Here is a 21,805-nt window from a genome sequence, read left to right as displayed (position 1 = left end):
TGTTTTTTATTGTGCATTTATTTAGGTTGCTTACAGACATAGTGGAATAGAAATGAGTTCAGGATTAGTTTCAGACTGCACGAGACATGACATCTGATGGCACATTCAGGTACACGTTAAAAACTAATGTATCCTCCTAGTATAGTAGTGGTTCATTAGTCTTTATACAACACCTCCAAATTCTACATATATTACTACAGTTTCCTCGTAAACATCCTAACTACTGCTTTATAAGTAAGGAAGTTGTTCATGAATTACATATTTTCTCAGTGTGGGTCTAAAAGATTGTTAGTGAGACCTCTTAACCCATAAAGACTCAAACATCCACCATCGACCGAAAGCATCAAATGATCTTAACTCTTCATCCACTAATCCTGTCAATACATGTAAATAACTGGTGTAAAATGCAGTTTATGGTGATCAGATATGACCCATTTGGACTATATTGATATCTGTAACCCTTTACATATTATAAGCCATTAAAATATAGCCCATTATAAGTAAAGGCAAATTTGTAATATTCAAAAAAAATTTGACAAAAATTCAAATATCTAAATTTCTCAAAACTATGATTAAACTTTGTAATTTGTAGACATTGGTCCAAGGTAGCTACGTATAAGATTCTAATTGAATCCGACCTGTAGTTTCATCAAAGATGTTCACAACTGCAAATTTTGATTTGTTCTGACTCAACCAAATGAAGTAGGAGTAAAAATGTCCTTAATATGGACAGTGTTAAAGGTTCAATTTGTAATATTTGACCGTGTGGTTATGTGAAATTTGTGTTGGAGTTTACTTTATGCTGGTTATTTTTAAACTGACAGCTTTAAGCTTTGTTGCCTCCATCCATGGTAACAGTTAGTACACTAATTTCTATGTAGAGCGCTTTATTTGTTTTGTTTTTTTTAACCACAAAAATCCTTGTTTACACAATTTAGTTCTTTATTCCCTCTTCTGCTCCTCTACAGTTCAGACCATAACCTTTGACTGTACTCTGAGCTACTATGAACATTTACATGGGCAAAAAGCAAAATTCAGAGTATAATATTATAAGAAATGGTGATAAATCACTAAAGAAAGGTTAAATAGAGAGGAAAAATCATTTGGGAACTGACACGAAAGTCTTATTGGGTCCTTATGGGTTAATGAACATGATCTTTTTTTTTTTTTTTTTTTTTTACATCAAATATGCAGTATAATGTGTAACTTTGTGCCTGCTTTTAGTTTACATAGGGTTTGTGTTGCAGTCTATTTTGTCCTTGGAGCAAGTCATTTGATGCAAATTCCATTTTAATACCAATGTTAGCTAGTATGATACACTGTTGTCACTGTAGAAGAGCAGAGGAGGTAATAAAGAACTAAATTGTGTAAACAAGGATTTTTGTGGTTAAAAAAACAAAAAACAAATAAAGCACTCTACATAGAAATTAGTGTACTAACTGTTACCATGGATGGAGGCAACGAACCTTAAAGCTGTCAACTTAAAAATAACCAGCATAAAGCAAACTTCAACACAAATTTCACATAACCACACATGTTCAAATATTACAAATTGAACCTTTAACACTGTCCATTTTAACCCTTTCATGCATACTGGTCACTACAGTGGACAGCTATTCTACAGCTGTTTTCGTGTATATTTATGGATTTTGTTGTTCTTTTTTTTTTTTTTTTTTTTTTAACACATATGTTTATCAAAGTTTTAAGACACTACATATCTTTTCTGACATGAATTGGTAACATTATGTAGATCTCTCCTGAGCATAAACCCCCAGAATCACAAGCGTTACCCATAGTTTTCACACAATTTATCAGTAAATACATGTTTCTGTGCATCAAAAATTAAATGCATGGTGTCCAGTTGTGTGGACATTTCTGCAACTTCATGAAAAATAGGTTCAGAAGATTTTTTTTTTTTTTTTTTTTTTTTCATTATTATTTTTTTAATGTATTTTTTAATTTTTAAAAAAATATTTGTATCTTATTATTAGTTTTTAAATTTATTTTTCAGAAGAAAGTTTTCAGTCACGTTGTTTTTTTCATACCTAAAGAGGAATAAAAACACTCAGGAAAAATTTTTGATTAAGGTTCTCATAATTCGTGCATGAAAGGGTTAAGGACATTTTTACTCATACTTCATTTGGTTGAGTCAGAGCAAATCAAAACATGCAGGTGTGAACATCTTCTCTGATGAAACTACAGGTTGGATTCATTTAGTAATAATAATGGATTAGATTTATATAGCACTTTTTTGGTCACTCAAAGCGCTTTACACTATTGACCCATTATTCATTCGCTCTCACATTCACTCTGGTGGTGGTAAACTACATATGTAGCTACAGTTGCCCTGGGGCAGACTGACAGAAGCGTGGCTGATAATTCGCGCCAGCAGCCTCTCCGACCACCACCAAACGTTCATACGCATTCATACACCAGTGTGAGTGGCACTGGAGGCAAGGAGGGTGAAGTGTCTTGCCCAAGGACACAACAGACTAACTAGGACAGAGTGGGATTTGAACTGCCAACCCTTTGGTTATTGGACGACCCGCTCTATCATCTGAGCCATGGCCACCCCACCCCATTGTTTAGATTCTTATATGTAGCTTCCTTGGACCAATGTCTATATACTACAAAGTTTAATCACAGTTTTGAGAAATTTAGATTTTTAAATGTTTGGCAAATTTTTTGAAATATTACAAATTTGCGTTTACTTATAATGGTCCATATTTAATGGCTTATAACATGTAAATGGTTACAGACATCAATATAGTTACTATTGAACACTGATAGGAACTCATATTTGGACTTTGACTTAGTAGAGTTATCCTCCAGTGAAAGTACCACCCACTTCTTTTTTTTTTTTTTCATTTTGTTATTTTTTCTTATTGAAAAAGGTGACAAAATATCTCTAACATTACCATTCATACTGATATTATCTATTAGAACCTTTTTTGTATTTCTTATTTTATACATACAAAAGTGTAAAAAAAACAAAACAAAACAAAAACAGCTAACATAAACTGGGTGCTTACAATTTCAGTATTTCTCACTTAAAAGCAGTCATAGCGTTACAATATCTTTGGGGTCTTTAAACATTACACATGTTTATGCAGAAAAACATAAAATGAAGAATAAATACAGGGAGTTTATAAAAAAGTTATAAGTAATATGAACCTTAAAGACCGATATTAAAGTCCTGTGGATACCACTCCAATATGTACCACCCACTTCTATTGAGAGATTGATCCCTTGCATCCAGACCAGGACTCTAACATAGAGACAGAACCTGACAACCTCACACATTCAACTTGATATTTATTATTGATTGAACATGCTACAAATCCATTTGTCCTATATTATTTTTTGAGTATGATCATGCAGTACTTTATGATACTAATAAAGAGCAAATATGCTATGAATAAGTACTGCGTTCTTTATTCTGAGTGTACCTCAGTGCTACCTCAAGGACACCAGGTCTTATGTGAGCATCCCTTTGCAGAGTCATGCTGAGGAGCCGTGCACGTGCCCGGCTGGAGCATGTGCTGGATGGAGGTTCACACTGGGGTGGCCTCTGCCCGGGGAGCTACTGTTGTGACTGGCGTTCAACGTGCAGACTGCAGAGAACACAGTGTCTCAGATCAGACACCCCCGCCCCGCTGTACACTCAGCAGCATTCAGTTTTTTATCACAGGCCACATCAAAACACGCTGATCTTCATCATAATAAACTTATTCAAACACTCAGTCGGTTCGTTTGTTGTTCGACCCAGTTTTACACGTGGTAGCACCGCGCCATTATCTCTGCCAAAAAGACAATGCCCGTTTATTTAATTACTCATTTTAGTCACTCGTGATAGCACTTAGCACTTCTGTTTATCTCTGCGCTGAACCTGCCAGTTCACTGATGTAGGGCATCATGTTCTGCCTCCTAATCTCACTCTGTATGTTTTCTATCTCCCAGTGGCTTCATTTCATTAGGATTTACTGGAAAGCTGCTTATCTCTGGACTTTAAGGTTGTTTTTTCTCTTTTAATGGACTCAAAGGTCTTTTCCCACAAGGTTTATGACTATTTTCTGCTGTTTCTATCTGATGTCATCTATTCAGAAGGAGAAGAAGAAAGAACACATTGTGGTGACTATGGGTATCTGATGAATGTGTCTGATTCTGACAGCTGATTGGCTCATCTTTCTCATCTTGACTGTTGATACTATCCTTCGATTTTATGATTAGAATGAAAGCCAGTATTATGTCCCTCATAGTTAAATGACATTGAAAGAAGTTTTTCTTAACTTTACTTAAGGCAGTGGTTCTCAGTCTTTTTCTGTCGGGCCCCCCTTTGAACACGAAAAATCTCCAAGCCCCCCTCAACCCCAACAACATTGTACCTGTGGTGCAATTATTACTTTTATTGAAAGAAACATCAATGTTGTAAGAATACTTTTTGCTTTTCCTTGAATAATTTGTTGTGCAAATTAAAAATAACTAAGATTTTTGATTGAACAATACAAATGAACTCAACAAGACTGCTCCCTGAGACATTATTTTTCAAAATAAAAATAGGAAATTTTTAATTATCTTACAACTATGACAATAAGGTACTTTTTTTTTTTGAACAACAAACACATTTTGGTCACAAAGATGAAAATTTTAACAACATCAGTGGCTGCAATGAGCCCGTTTACATTACACATCTGAGAACATCAAAGTGCAAATTGTACAAACTGTGCAAAAACAGAAACATTGCACAGTTTTCTTTTCCAGTCCAGTCCTTGTCCATTCTCCAAACCTAAATTCTTTGTCTAGTCTAGTGTCAGATCACCATGGCAGTAGATCTGTTTGTTGTACGTCCCTAAAATGAGTCCAGGGTGCTCCAACGCTAAAACATTAGTTCCACCTGCTACATGTTTGAACCTGAAGAAAAAATAAACACCTAGGAATGATCCCATGCCCCCCTGGCAAGCCTTCGTGCCCCCCCAGGGGGGCCCGCCCCACTTTTTGAGAAACACTGACTTACGGTCACAGTATTTTTCATCTGCTGTTACTGTCATTTCTGCTGTGTTCCAGGTCTATTAAACCATTTATCTGTTTAAATAACAGAACTGGTGTTACATTGCCACTTACTCAGACAGGAAAACACTTCGACCCAGTTGCAAAACTTGATATAATGGAAGAGGGAAACAGTGAGTTGGTAAACCACAACTGTTGCTGTCACACATGTTATTGCTTACATTGTTGAACCAGAAATGTTGATGCAACGAGACAGGGTTTTACATCACTGCCACATTTGAGTGGAAAGTGTGTTGGGTATATTTAAATGTGGATGGAATGGAAGCAGCATAGCATTTTATATTAATAAGTAATTTCTGATTAGTAAGTAAGAAATACTTTTGATTTTTTTCAGAATCATAATAATTTATTGTTTATTGTTTATTTATTGTAAATGATTGTGTGTTACATTTGCACCATTCAAGTATAATAAAAAAATAGCAGGAAAGAGATGATCAATACAACAAAAAAGAAATATAGAAAATACATACATGCATGCATGCATGCATACATACATACATACATACATACATACATACATACATACATACATACATACATATATAGTTCTGGAAAAAATTCAGAGACCACTGCAATTTCCTGTGAAATCAGCATGTGTGCATGTATGACAGCTGTTCCATTTCTGTGTGTGTTGAATTCCAACACAATCACACCTTATTCTACTGAATAAACACCTGATCCATGTCTTATTTAAAAAGGAGAAATATCAAACCACTACTGGGGCCATCACCATCTTCTTACAATAGATAAAAACAGTGCTATTAGTCCCACAAAAGTAACTGGAATCCAAAAATAACTATTGAAAACTCCTGGACTTCTGCTCTGACAATGTTCCCAAACTCTGAGGACTGGTTCTTCTATCAGTACAATGCTCCTGGCCTCAGCTAGGTCAGTAAAGGTGTGGATGACGGACCACCAGATGAAGACCCTGTCATGGCCAGCCCAATCTCCAGACCTGAACCCACTTCCAAAACTTCTGGAGGAAGATGGATGGTCACAAACCATGGAACATGTCTGAGCTTCTTGAATTTCTGTGCCAGGAGCTGCATAAAGTCATCCAACAGCAATGGAGGAGAGACAAGACACATGAAAGCTGTCACTGAAAATCAGGGTTATTCCACCAAATATTGATGTGTGAACTTTTCCCAAGTTACAACATTAGTATTGTGTTGTTTACAAATGAATATGAACTGGTTTTCTTTGCATTAATTGAGGTCGGAAAACAATGCATCTTTTTGTTATTTTGACCATGTATCATGTTCTGCAAATACATGCTCTAAATAATAATATCTTTATTTGGAATTTGGGAGAAATGTGGTTGATAGTTTAGAGAATAAAACAAAAATGTTCATTTTACTTAACCACCTACCCATAAATGGTAAAATCAGAGAAAGGAATAATTTTGCAGTGGTCTCTTATTTTTTATGTATGTATGTATGTATGTATGTATGTATGTATGTATGTATGTATGTATGTATCTATCTATCTATCTATCTATCTATCTATCTATCTATCTATCTATCTATCTATCTATCTATCTATCTATCTATCTATCTATCTATCTATCTATCTATCTATCTATCTATCTATCTATTTATTTATTTAGAATAAAACAACATAAAAACAAACAAAACAAAACAAACATATATATAAAGCTCTAAACAGAAACATATATACCTCTGAATATAAATATATATACCAAATATACATATTAAAATGCTCTATTAAGACACAATTAGAACAGCAGTTTGAACAACATGTACTAATATAATATTAATATGATAATTAAAGAAAAATACATAATCACAGACGAAGGAAATAAGGGGGAAAAAGTTAAAAATAAGTAACGGGTATCCATTAGAATAAGTAAATAAAGTGACATATTTTAAGGTTTTTAATGCATACAGTATTAAGTACAACTAAGTCCAATGAGTATTATGGTTCATGGAAAACTGCTTTTGTTGTATGTCAAGGTTTTTCTGCTTTTAACAACAAACTAAAACATTACATGAGTGTTTACATCCCTCTACCTTTTCTCATTATCTCTCAGTTGGAGTTCAGACATTTGTTTTTCTAATCGAAATCTGCAGCTTGAGAAAGTTGTTTTAGTACCCCACATGGTTTGGACGGGCACATTTTTCACTGAGCCGCTGCATGAAAAGTGCAGGGACTCTGAGCTTGTGATTTCCTGTCTATAGTCGAGGGGAATGCTTGTATAATAATACAACGGGCGTGGATGCCAAAGTCAGTAATAGGCAATGGTTTGGGAATGAGAGACTCTCCGTCGCTTATCTAACATCGTCCACAGGGGGATCCGTCATTGTTTCACTGTTCAGAAGCAGTTTCAGACAAAATAAACATCCACACTACATCTATTTTAGAGCTATAATGTATCTGGATTGACGTGTCTACATAGAAAATGTACACGTTTTCACTCTCTCATGTCACACAGCTGCCGTGACTGACAGTGTTTATGTAAAAAGACGACTAAACTGTAATTGGTTCATTCTGAGGGAAGTGTCTGGTAGGATAAGATCACTTTTTCCAGCTGCATGTCAAAGTCAGTCCTTGACATGCTCCGTATCACCCGAGGGTATGTGTTCAAACCCTGTGATCTAGTTTCTTAACAGCAGTAAACATGATCTTACATAAATTGTAACATGACACACAATAGCATTTATTGACTCGGGGAATTGCTTGTGTGTTATAAAATAGTTTCATTTACATAGAACAAACCCAAGCACATATCCCCCACCCCCCCAACCCCCCATACCTGCCCCAGAAAACAGAAAACAAATGAATTAATTAATATTGAAAATGGTAAATTAATGGTGTATAATCTGTTCATTAAAAAGAACAATAAATAAATAAATCAAACTGATCAAGGTGAGACAATGATTGTGGATTCTTTAAGACTGCCCATGTATTTTGGTTTTTATTATTAAAGAAAAAAAAAACCCTAGGGAGTTGCTTGTGTACAGAGTGTTATTATTGTACTTTTAGAGGAATCTACATTCGGGGGCTCTTGCTGATGTGAATGTCTATAAATATTCGCTACATCATGCACATGGAACAGTTTCCGACTTTGCCTCAGTCCATTTGTCCATTTCAAATGAGCTTCGTCCCAGAGAAAACTGCAGTGCTTGTGGATCATGTCCATTTATGGCTTCATATTTGCGTGATCGAGCGTTCATTCATTCATTCGTTCATTCATTCATTCATTCATTTATTGTTTATTTGGAGCATTTACAGAATATATGCAAATTCAAAATTCCAAAATCATTCAGTTACACTTGAAAAGGAGTGGAATGAAGAAAAACTTATTTAATCCCACCCCTTTATCATCATCAAATAATTTAACATAATAACATTTAAATACTCACTCCTGTCCTTAGACTTCAAGCCAGAACAATGAACAAAATAGGCCTATACCAAATTAGAATGAACTCATTTGACAGTATTTACACTATTTAACAAAAATGTGTGTGAAAAATAGAAATAAAGTACATTCCTGGTGGTGTTACCATGGGTAACAGTTAACCGTCAACTTACATTATAATAATTACATTCCAACAATGGTAAAAAAAAAACCCAAAACAAACTACAATACCACAAATTGTAAAGGGCAGCACATAATAGCAATGGTAAGAACAATAGCAGAAGGTAATGGACAACACATACCAACAAGATGAGGAACAACAAACACACATTAACATTTTAACCCTTTCATGCACGAATTATGAGAACCTTAGCCAAGATTTTTTACCTGAGTGTTTTCATTTCTCTTTAAACATGAAAAAAAACAATGTAATTGAAAAATGTCTTATAAAAAATAAATAAATCGATAAAATACATAAAAATAAAAAAAACATTAAAAAATACAAAAGTAACACAATAAAATATAATAATAATAATAATAATAATAATAATAATAATAATAATAATAATAATAATAATAATAATAATAATCAGCTGGATACCATACGTTTAATTTTTGAAGCAAAGAAACATGTATTTACTGATAAATTGTGTGAAAACTATGGGGGGGTGTTATGTTCCGATGCACTTCTATTTTTCCCCCTTGTCTTTTGTGGTTTTTTTTTTTTAATTCTTACTTGACACTTTTGGGTAAATATTGCTCTGTTTTTTTTTGCCTTGATAACATTTTTGGGCAAAATAATATGTATTTAGTATGTCTCTTCAATAGATGGCTAATTGGTTTTCCCACCGGCTGAGCCTATAAATTGGACCAGGGCTGGGCTCTCGCTCTCTCGCCTCCTGTTCTCTCCACCTCCTCCAGCTATGCCGGCGTCCGGAGCACGCACGTTGAGGCGCGCATCCGCTCCACTCGTCCACGCAGGTTGCTCCATGCCAGCGGGGTTTTTGTTAGCTTTTTGTTAGCTTATCCTTTTGTTTGACCAGGTGGATCCGGACGTCCTGTTTTCGCTTTTCCTTTCGTTAGGGCTTATTTTTGAAGTTTGCTTCATTTGATAGGGTAGCGGTGCGCTGGCAGCTTCTACGGCCCTGTACAGGGTTGGCCTGTCCAGCGCACCGTCCTTATGTTTAGTTTGCCGGTCCACTCTGGTCTTTTCTTTTGTTACTTTGGGCACGGGGTTTAAAAGGGGTTCTTAGATTCTGTTTCATTAGAACCATGTTGGGTACAAACGAAGAGAATAGCAGAAGAAAAAAAAACTAACTGCAAATAAATAAAAAAAAGTTTTTCGAATTATACTCCTTGACTCCCGGTGTCCTCTGTAAATATGTTTCACCCTTCGGGTTGTAACAGGGGGGGCTTGTGATTCTGGGGGTTTATGGTCAGGGAAGATCTACACAAGGTTACCAATTCATGTTAGAAAAGATATGTAGTGTCTTAAAACTTTAATAAAGATATGTGTAAAAAAAAAAAAAATCCATGAAAATACAAGAGAACAGCTGTAGAATAGCTGTCCACTGTAGTGACCAGTATCCATGAAAGGGTTAAGACAGAATATTGATGTAGTATAAATATTAGGACCCTCTGCCTTTATACTGGGACCAGACCATATGTCTATATACCAGTTTAAATCTGTGGTTATTTTGGCATTGCTTGTGTTGGATATCCAAAATAGCTTTAACCTGTATTTTTGGATGGCATGGTGATCACACTGTTCTGTCCAGTCCATTACAGAATCATACCTGGTTTTAATGCAGTGCTGCCTGAGGGTCCACAAAACATGGACATCCAGTATTTATTGTCAGCCTTGTCTTTTACACACACCAAGGTTAATATCGTTAACGAAAACTAACGAAATGACAAAAACTAGAATTGAAAAAACATTTTCGTTAACTGAAATAAATAAAACAAACCTATTATTAAAAGAAAAAATGATAACTAACTGAAACTGTATTGTGTAGTTACAAAACTAACTAAAACGTATAAAAATTATGGATAAAATTCCCTTCGTTTTCGTCTTTGTCAATGTTGGACTGATACAAAATTGATTTATTTTGCTCTAGTAATTTTAGCTAGTGACACCATATGGCACTTCACGGTCCATCACTTCTCGTTAGAGTCGTCTTCTCATCCCCACTCTACCTGGCAACATGGAGAGTAAAGTTGGAAGAAAGCAGCAGAGTCCTGTATGGGATTAATTTGAATATGACGGTGAGGAAAATAAAAGATACAACAAAACTGAAACTAATTCTAAAAATAAATTAAAACTAAGCATTTAGAAAAAAACCAAAAAACTAATAAAAACTGGTAAACCTGGTCTAAAAACGGATTAAAACTAACTGAATTGGAGAAAAAAAAGTCCAAACTAAATAAAACTAAACTATAATGAAAAATCCAAAACTATTATACCCTTGGCACACACATATATCTCCAGATTCTGAGAATATTTTCGTTGTATTACGTACCGTAAATAATGACATGCTCAAAGTCTTTGCAGAGGAGCATTATTCTGAAATTGTCCCACATTTTATAGATGCACTTTTCCATGGATTGGTCAACCTCTGTCCATCTTTATTACCTCTGACAGACTCCACCTGTCTTAAGATGCTCTTTTTACACCCAGTAAAGTTACTGACCTGTTGCTTATTAACCTCAATAGTTGCACAATATTCCTCCAACTGTTGGATTTGGTGTTGTATAAAAGTAAGCCAACATTTTATGCTTTTATTGTTTTTATTATTATTTATTTTTCCATCAAGCACATTTTCAGTTTGTACATAAAAAAAACAAACAAAAAATGGTTAAAAAGACTTACTATACCTGTCAACTCCTACAGTGTAATTGCATGAAATACTACATTTAACTGGCAAACTTTGAAAATCCACTTAAGCGAAGTCAATGAACAGATAATGGTTCAGATACTGAAGGACAGGATTGGGAAGGGTTACTGTTTAGTTTCAACCTCCACCTTTTCACTAAAATGGACAATTAAAATAGAATTCCACTGCCGAACCAACCTCTGATATATATGTGTCATTGATGGTTTGATGATTTTTTGAATCTTTGGTAAAAAGTTGCCATACAGTTGCACAGAAACTGGACTATAGTCTGTTTGGAGGCAGCTCAGACAGTCATGGATTGAGTTAATGTCGATAAATGACCTCCCAGGACAAACTTCATAAAACAACAAACGCATGCATGAATGTTTCATACTGAACCTTTACACCGAAACCTTCACGATCCCTAATTTAGTTGCTGTTAACTTGCCAAGCTGTGACACTTTAGACTTGACTCATTTCCTGTACTCAGGGCTTGTAACTGCAGAGTCTATGGAAACAAATATTTTGGCTGCACTTTGAACCATAATCATGTTTTAGTCTTTTTATCAGCTTGTAGGCTACTTATACCTGCATCCCTTTAACCCTTTCATGCATGAATTATGAGAACCTTAGTCAAGATTTTTTTCCCCTCCGAGTATTTTTATTCCTCTTTAGGCATGAAAAAAACAATGCGATTGCAATTTTTTAAAAATTAACCTGTTTTTCATGGAGTTACAAAAATGTCCACTCATTTGGACACCGTGTGTTTAAGTTTTGAAGCAAAGAAACATGTATTTAAAAGTCATCATCAGTAAGTGATAAACTGTGAAAACTATGACATAAAAACATTTTTCTTGCAGCTAATCTGATGTTTTCTCACATTTTAACATACTCTGATACTAGTTATTAGTCACTTCATGGAGATAATATGCAAAAAAAAAAAAAAAAAAAAAAAAAAAAAAGCTTTTTGTGTGAGAAAACTGTTAATTACAATCTAATAACAATTAGTAATAATTGATTTACACTCAAACACGTCACTGGGTCAAAACACAGTAATGTCCCGTCAGAGAGCGAACTTTAATTGATTGCCATTCCAACATTTATTTCAATATAAAGTAGCTCCTTGTTTTGGGGTAATCCCTTAATCCCTCCAACTAAAGCAAAAATTAATTTAAAAGTAAAAATGTGGGTCATTTAGCAACACTAATCTATCAAATTGTCTCTAAAATGTCCTGTCAGAGAGATTTCGAATACCGTGTTTTGACCCTACTGCAGATCAGGTTTATCAAGAACAGAAAAAAGTCCACTGTCTTGGTTGACATGCAAATAAAACAACAAAACCCATGAATATAGAAGAGAACAGCTGTAGAATAACTGTCCACTGTAGTGACCACTATACATGAAAGGGTTAATGTCAGCTTGCCTGCAGTGTGTTTATTTCACTGTAAACCAAAAATAAGACCAATGTCCCTGTATCTCACCAGCATGTTCCATCAATAATCAATACCAAATGGAATTTGTGAGGTTGTCAGGTTCTGCTGTGGTCTTGATGCAGGAGATCAATCTCCCAATAGAAGTGGGTGGTATTTTCACTGAAGGAGAACTCAGCTAATTAAATGAAAGTCCATATATGACTTCTTATCAGTATCAATAGTAACTATATTGATATCTGTTACCATTTACATGTTATCAGCCATCAAAATATGGACCATTATAAGTAAAAGCAATTCTTTAATATTAAAAAAAAAATCAGCAAAAATGAAAAAATCTCAGTATCTCAGAATGGTGATCAAATTTTGTAGACATTGTCTCAAGGAAGTTACATAATTTAAGAAAAATGAATGACCAGTAATTTTGGAGAAGATTGTTGAATTGTAGACACTGGTGACCTTGAGTTTCACCCTTCAAGGTCACTCAAGGCCAAAGGTCATGAACTCAAATGAAAGTCCATATATGACTTCCTATCAGTGCTCAATAGTAACTTTATTGATATCTGTAACCATTGTCATGTTATAAATCATTAAAATATGGCCCATTATAAACAAAGGCACACTTTTAATATTTCAAAAAATTTGCCAAAAATTCAAATATCAAAATATCTCCGAACCGTGAGCAAACTTTGTAGATATTTTCCCAAGGAAGTTACATAATTTAAAAAAATTTATCCGACCAGTAATTTTGGAGAAGATTGTTGAAATGTAGACATTGGTAAACTTGAGTTTGACCCTTTAAGGTCACTCAAGGTCAAAGGTCATGAACCCAAATGAAAGTCCATATATGACTTCCTATCAGTGCTCCATAGTAACTATATTGATATCTGTAATCGTTTACATGTTATAAACCATTAAAATATGGCCCATTATACGTAAAGTCACATTTTTAATATTTGAAAAATTTTTCAAAAATCAAAATATCACAAAACTGTGAACAAACTTTGTAGACATTGTCCCAAGGACATTACATAATAATAAAAAAAAAAAATCCGATCAATAGTTTTGAAGAAGACGATTGCTCAAATCTAGACACTGGTAACCTTGAGTTTGACCCTTTAAGGTCTCTCAAGGTCAAAGGTCATGAACCCAAATGAAAGTCCATATATGACTTCCTATCAGCACTCAGTAGTAACTATATTGATATCTGTAACCAGTTCATGTTGTAAACCATCAAAATACAGCCCATTATGAGTAAAGTCACATTTTTAATATTTCAAAAATTTGTCAAAAATTTAAAAATCAAAATATCTCAAAACTATGAATAAACTTTGTAGACATTGTCCCAAGGAAATTACATAAAAAAGAAAAAAAAAAGGAATCTGACCAGTAGTTTTAGAGAAGATTGTTGAAATGTAGACATTGGTAACCTTGAGTTTGACCCTTCAAGGTCACTCAAGGTCAAAGGTCATGAACCCAAATGAAAGTCCATATATGACTTCCTATCAGTGCTCAATAGGAACTATATTGATATCTGTAACCATTTCCATGTTATAAACCATTAAAATATGGCCCATTAAAAGTAAAGGCAAATTTTTAATACTTCAAAAATTTGTCAAAAATCAAAATATCTCAAAACTGTGAATACACTTTGTAGAAATTGTCCCAAGGAAATTACATAATTAAAAAAAAAAAAAAAAAATCCCACCAGTAGTTTTGGAGAAGACGATTGTTCAAATGTAGACATTGGTAACCTTGAGTTTGACCCTTCAAAGTCACAAGGTCAAAGGTCATGAACCCAAATAAAACTCCATAGTGCTCAATAGTAACTATATTGATATCTGTAACCATTTTCATGTTATAAACCATTAAAATATGGCCCATTATAAGTAAAGTCACATTTTCAATATTTCAAAAATTTGTCAAAAATTCAAAATATCTCAAAACTGTGAACAATCTTTGTAGACATTATCCCAAGAAAGCTACATATATTATTTTTTAAATGAATCCGACCAATAATTTCGTCTGAGAAGATGTTTGGAGAACAGACGAAGACGACGATGAAGATGATGCCGGCTAAAACCAGTTTGAAACCTGACTTAGACGTGACAGATGACTTTTCTGACGCTGCTTATGTCACCATCCACTCTGTTTACTACACCGTGTACACCCAGGTTTCCTTTTCTGTCACTGCTCATCAGTTACTCATCCAGCGCCTGATAGAGTTGCACTTAAAACCACTAACTGTTGAAGCGCTCCACTCCCGACACTACAGAGCATGCAGAGCTGAATGATCACTATTGCTATCTAATCCCCTCATCTCATCCTCTGTCCCTCTAAATCCCTCCATCTTATCTCCTCCTGGCAGCCCCTTGCTCTTCTTCACCCATACAAATCAGGCGGGTGCAGGTTAATTTTGGAGGGAACATTTGTGGACAGGTGTGGATGGACATCTGAGAGTGTTGCCATAGAGGCTGCTGCCCAGGAACATTGGAACATGACTCGTCTGTTCATGTTTGTGCTGCTTATAGTGTGCAACCCCACCCACTTGGAACACCCACTCAGTCTGTGCAAGAAAATTTACAGCCGCCGCATACTCGTAAAGTTTGAACGGGACCAAAGAGGCTCCTCATTGGTGAGAACAGCGGTCAGTTAATCGACTCGTGAAGGTCAAAGCTCCAGGATTGGTGAGAATGCAGCGGTCAAGGCAGCAGAAACTGGACGACAGGATGTGATTGGCTACTGCAGATGTTCCTGACTCTGTTACATAATATGATTCTCAAGCCTGTTCATCTGTTTCTGCTATTTGTTGCTTTTGTTGACAGATGCACATTTATATATGGATGCCCTGATACTATATACACATATTCCATAAGTCAGCTGATGTGGATTTGTACGGTATCCTACTTTGACCCTTATTAAATATCTCTGATGTGGTCCATGGACGTGGGACATTGAACATGCTCTGTAGAAGTGTCTGATGGTTCTGTATGTCAAGGTTTAAGTCAAACTCATTTTAGTTCAGGGGCCACATTAAGCCGAATTTGATCTGAAGTGGGCCAGACCAGTAAAACACTACCATAATAGCCTTAAATAATGACAACTCCAAACTTTTCTTTTTGTTTAAGTGCAAAAAAAACACATTAAATAACAAAAATATTTTTACATTTACAAACTATCTGAACAAAAAAAGACATGAATACCCTGAAAAAAAAAAGAAATTTCTAAAGAAAAATAAGTGCAATTTTAACAATATTTTGCCTGTTACTAAGGGTACGTTTACACGGCAACACTAGGATCTAATTCCGCAAAGATTTCTCCTTTGCATTATAAAATCATTCCGCGTTAAGACGAAGCCGCTATGATAACGATCTGCGTTAACATGAGTCCACGAGGACGGCTGAATACGCTGTAGTGGCCATGCCAGACCAGTAGCTGGCGATGTAGAGCTGTAGTGAAACAGTGGCGGTAAAACACGCGCCTGCGCACAAACGATTTCCGGTTTAGACAGCCTTTAAATAAGAAGAAGAAGAAGAAGAGGTGGATATAAGAAATGCGTCTCCGCTGGTAAGAGTGTAGACGCAGTAAGTCTAACTTTTGGTGGAGAAGCGACAGCAAACTGAGCACAGTTAGCAGCACGTATGTTGTTCTGAAACCGGCCATTGTTGTTGTGGTTGTTCCTTCTTTTTCTGCAGCTTTATTGTGTCATAGAGGCCGGGAAACCAGCTTGGAGGTGCATCACCGCCACCAACTGGCCTGGAGTGGGTTAACTGGTGGTTCTTGGCTGCGCGCGCATGCGGTGACGTCATATTTTACCCCGGAACGCTCCGATTCGAGTTAACATGGAGCTGAAATGCGGAGCGTATCGATAACATTCTACCCTGGACCCTGGTGTAACCAATTTTAGAAATATAAAAGTGAATTACAGTGTAATAGCTGATTGGACTAATTAAAAGATCTGGACCAGAATCAGAAGAAACTAAATTCGGAAGGAGCCACTGTACTGAGCAACAATAAAGAGGCAAACGCAGGAGTAACAGTTGAGTAGCCACTCTTACAATTTTTACAGTGGATAAAGTAAATTGTCAAATTTGTACAGAATACAAAAATAATAACCCAAACAGTCAGAAAAAAAGAAAGAAAAAAAATATCGTGTGCACACTTGAAACAAAAATGTCTGTTGGGGCCCTTAAATAAAATAGAAGTTTTTTGCAGGTTTTCTTGTTGTGAAGTTATTGCAAGTTCACCTGATTCCAAAAGTCCTTGCAGTGTAATGTAAGTGTATCATATGTGTGTGAATGAGTGGGTACGTGGATATCTCCTCGGTGCTGATCTTTCTTCAGGGTGGTTGGCTCGCCATCTATCACAGCAGGAAGTTTGTCCTGAACCTCGAATTCTTCCGTCCTAAAAAAAACCTGACCTGTAGACAGGTCACATAATTTACATTCAACACCGTCCATTCTCTGATGCATCATTAGGGATATCAAATGTCAAAAGATGTACACCATAACATCTAATTCTGACATAAATCTTCATCTCTATTCAAATCTTAAATCTCTATTTTAGTTGTACAACGTTCAGTCTTAAGTGTATCATTTATGAGAACTAAACATTAAAGTGCTCACACATTTACCTGTTCATGTGAACAGTGGTTCAATAATACTTATGGTAAGTAACCATTAACATTCAAAATATCATTTATAACCATATCAGAACCATGTGGAAAAAACATAACCGTACACATTTTGAGTTAGACACAGAGGTATTAAAGAAGTGTGCTTAATGTGCTCTTACACTATAGGCCTATTCATGTCAGAGAACTGCACCAAAAATTACCCTCTAGTTACCTTAAACTCAGTTGAAATAACATAACTTTTCAATAATTTGCATAAATCAAAATAAAATATTCTTTTACATTCATTACAACATGCCAAATTACTCTTTTCTCCTTTAAATTGACATGAGAAAAATTAAACACTTCCCCTTTAATTACATACACATCAGCATAAAATAATAAACACAATGTGCATATAAAGTATTTCACCATTATTCACTTCAGTTTGCTCTTATAAACATAGTAGCACTACTGTTTTTTTCAACATCCAGAAAACCAGAGGAAAATTGCACCATAGCATCTAAAAAGACACATTTCTCACCGTTGCTCTCCGTGTATCAAAGCGGAGCCTGCCGATGTCGGACCTCGCAGCGGCTCTCTGGATGAAAGGTTAGCAGTTAGCCTGTTAGGCACAGAGCTAGCATTAGCATGGACGATGGCGGTAAGCGCCAACAAGTTTTTTTTTCCCGCCGGATAATTGACTCGTCTTACCGACGTAACTCTCTCCTTCGTTCAGTCACTCGGCTCTGGACCTCCCGTGGGTGAGTACTCCGATTCTCTCTTTTCTCTTTTTTTTCACAGGTAAACTCTAGGTTTTTTCTCCCGCTTTTCTCTTCCTCTTAGCAGGCAGCTACCCTCTCTCCTCTGGCTGAGATCGGAAAAAGACCGGAAGAGCAACGCACCTGCACTTTGCCTCTGAGCCGACAGGCTGAGCGTGGCCTGCGTAGCCTCTGATTGGCTGCTGAAAAACTAGGTACCCCTCGTGGGACCATGCGAGCTGAGCGGTGCATTCAAATGCAATAGGAAAATCGACACTTTGACGATGCAAAATAAATAAAGAAAATAAACAGTCTCTCCTTTTACTGTACTCTAATAACTGTGTGTGTTTTACACCTGGCTACACCCTCCCCTCCTGAACTTATGCACGTCCCTGTGCATAGTAAACAGTTAAAGGACAATTATTCGAGGAGACCGGGTAGGTGGTTGAATAGGCTCTTCACTTATGACTTCTGCCCAAGCTGTGGACAGTCCTTGAAAAAATGATTTCACTGCTGTGATCAAAGGACTTCCTAGCTCTGTATAATCTAGCCGTCGTGGTGGTTGACGGTTTCTCTCAGATCTCCTGACAGAATCATTTACATCTGTGTTCTCCTCTGTATCCACTGGGACTGTCCCATCCTCTCCTTCCATTTTACCTGTTTCCTCCTTTCTCTCCTCAGGTTCTGCTTCTTTAAGACCATCATTCTCCTCATCTTTGTCAGACATAACTGAGGGAACTGAGAGTTGCTCTCCTTGGATGTCTGGATGATCATCCTCAGGTGAGTGATTCTGAATCACGGTGGTTTCATCTGCTTGTTCGGTTGGTGTGTTTCCATTGATGGGTAAGTACTCAGTATCACTCTGATGAGAGCTAGACTCGATGAACATCAAAGGACCATCAGAAGCACTATTGGACATATCAGGTAAGTTGTCAAAATCAGACTGGGTGTCAAGATTGGGTGGATTGTCAAGGTCAGGTAAGTTGTTAACATCTGGTGGGCTGTCGTCATTTTGAGCATTTACAGAGCTCTCAACAGGACAAGGGCCTGGACATTCAGTATGCTGAGTATCTTGGACATCGGTCATGGGCAGATCCGGGTGCATGGGAGTCTCACTGACCATGGGGACAGGGGAGCTTAACCAGACAGGAATGAGTGCATCATCTTCTTCATCTGAGGAATGCTCTTCCTCTACTACAGGGTTTGCACGAGTTCGTGGCCTGCGTGGTATCGGCTTTTGCACCAGCTCACTGTTTTCCTCCACAGGTAGGTAACCACATGGAAGCAACAGGTCCCTGTGTAGTGTTCTTAGGGGACCATCCCCGTTTTCAGGTTTAACAGTGTATACAGGGAGAGTGCCTGCTCTTCTCACCACCACATGGACAGTGGGTTCCCACTTGTCTGAGATCTTATGTTTTCCCCGAATACGGACATTCCTGACCAATACTCGATCTCCAGGTTCCAGGTCTGAGGCAGTTACATGCCTGTCATATCTCGTTTTGTTCTTGTGAGCTATCTTTGCAGCCTTCTCCATAGCTATCTTGTAGCTCTCCTTGAGACGTGACCTGAGGTTTTGCACATACTCGGAGTGAGATGAATGTTGACCCTCTTGTACTGGTAACTTGAAAGCAAGATCAACTGGCAAGCGAGGTTGGCGCCCGAACATTAGTTCGTACGGGGTGAAGCCAGTCACTTCGTTCCTGGTGCAATTGTAGGCATGAACCAGGGGTCTCACGTGGTCACGCCAACAGGACTTGTCTTGATTTTGGAGAGTGCCCAACATATCAAGCAGGGTACGATTAAATCGTTCCACAGGGTTGCCCCTAGGGTGGTATGGGGTTGTCCGAACCTTGTGGATACCAGCCACCCGACAGAGTTCCCTGATTGTGCGGGACTCGAAATCTGGACCCTGATCACTATGTAACTTCTCTGGGATGCCATAGTGTACCATAAAGTTCTCCCACAGACACTTTGCTACTGTGCGGGCCTTTTGATTGGGTGTTGGGATGGCAACCGCAAATTTAGTGAAGTGATCTGTGATCACCAGTATATCCTTGGTTCCGCTCTTGTCAGCCTCCAGGGACAGGTAATCCATGCAGAGAAGCTCAAGGGGTCGAGTGGTCCTAATGTTCACCAAGGGGGCTGCTCTTTCAGGCCGCGCCTTCCTCCTCACGCACCTGCCACATGTCCTCACTTTCCTTTCCACATCCATGACCATCTTCGGCCAATAGAATCTGGTCCTTACAAGATCCAGTGTCCGGTCGACTCCCATGTGGCCCATATGGTCATGCAGGCTGGTGAGAACCATGTTGCGGAGCTCAGCTGGAAGAACAAGCTGGTAAGCTGTCTGGGACCCCACTTGGCGTCGCCTGAACAGAATGTCGTTATGGAGCTCGAGACGATTGAGTTCTCGGAGGAGGAGTGGGAGATCAGGAAGTTGGGTGCGCAAGGTGGGGGGTGGTGTGTCCCCATGTTCAATCTGGGTGATAACATGTTTTATACATTGATCAGCTCTTTGTTTAGCTGCTATCTCTATTTCAGATAGATGGGGGATGGTTGGAAGACCTCCAAATTGTTCTTCTAGTCCATAGCTGTCGAGAACAGCACTAGGGGACACAGCGAGAGTCTCCACCAAAGCAACATGGTCTGTATCTCCCCCTCCCTCACCATCAGGACAGACGCTGTAGGTGAGCTGTCTCTCGCAGATTGCTTTCACAACAGACTGATCTACCACATTGATGTTACTTGGATCAGAGAGGTGATCTTGTGTGAACTGCTGTATGCGTTCTCTCTCTTTTTGTGATTTCAGATCATCTGCTAGCATCCCATGTGGTCTGCGTGATAATCCATCCGCATCTCCGTTCTGCCTTCCTGGACGATAGAGGAGTTTGAAAGAAAATGTGGACAGCGCTGCTAGCCACCTATAGCTGGTTGCGTCAAGTTTGGCTGAGGTCAGGATGTAAGTCAATGGATTGCTATCCGTTACAACAGTGAAGTGATTGCCGTAGAGATAGTCGCTAAACTTCTCCGTAACTGACCACTTGAGTGCCAGGAATTCTAGCTTGTGTGCTGGATAGCGGCTCTCACTTCGTGACAACCCCCTACTTGCATACCCTATGACTCTGAGCTGGCCCTCTTGCTCCTGATACAACACAGCACCGAGCCCGGTGGTACTGGCGTCGGTGTGTAGTATATAGGGTTTCTGGGGGTCAGCAAAGGCTAGGACAGGGGCTGTAGTGAGGTTCTGGATGACTGCCTCGAAGGCTTGCTGGCAAGCTGGCGTCCAGCGCCCTCCAAAGGGTTCTTTTGGGTCATAGTATTGGTTTGTTTGCTGTCTTATGTCTGCTAGTTTCACTTTTGATTTCTTGTGGAGAGGTGGGTAGCCGGAGGTTAAGTTGTGGAGAGGCTTTACAATGCTGGAGTAGCCCTTAACGAACCTCCTATAGTACCCAGCAAAACCGAGGAAGGATTTCAGCTCTCGTAGGGTCTGGGGGACAGGCCATGTCTTAAGAGCTGAAATCTTCTCAGGGTCTGTCTCAACGCCATTTCTGGAGACTACATGACCCAGATAACGGACTGATGTCTGGAAAAAGACACATTTTTCTGGGGATAACTTCAACCCAAACTCTTTGAGACGAGTTAGCACTTTCATGAGTCTTTCTTCGTGCTCTTCAAGGGTTCTG

The sequence above is a fragment of the Sphaeramia orbicularis genome, chromosome 16 (genome assembly GCF_902148855.1).
Source record: "Sphaeramia orbicularis chromosome 16, fSphaOr1.1, whole genome shotgun sequence".
Taxonomy (NCBI): Eukaryota; Metazoa; Chordata; class Actinopteri; order Kurtiformes; family Apogonidae; genus Sphaeramia; species Sphaeramia orbicularis.
This window is presented reverse-complemented; position numbering follows the sequence as displayed.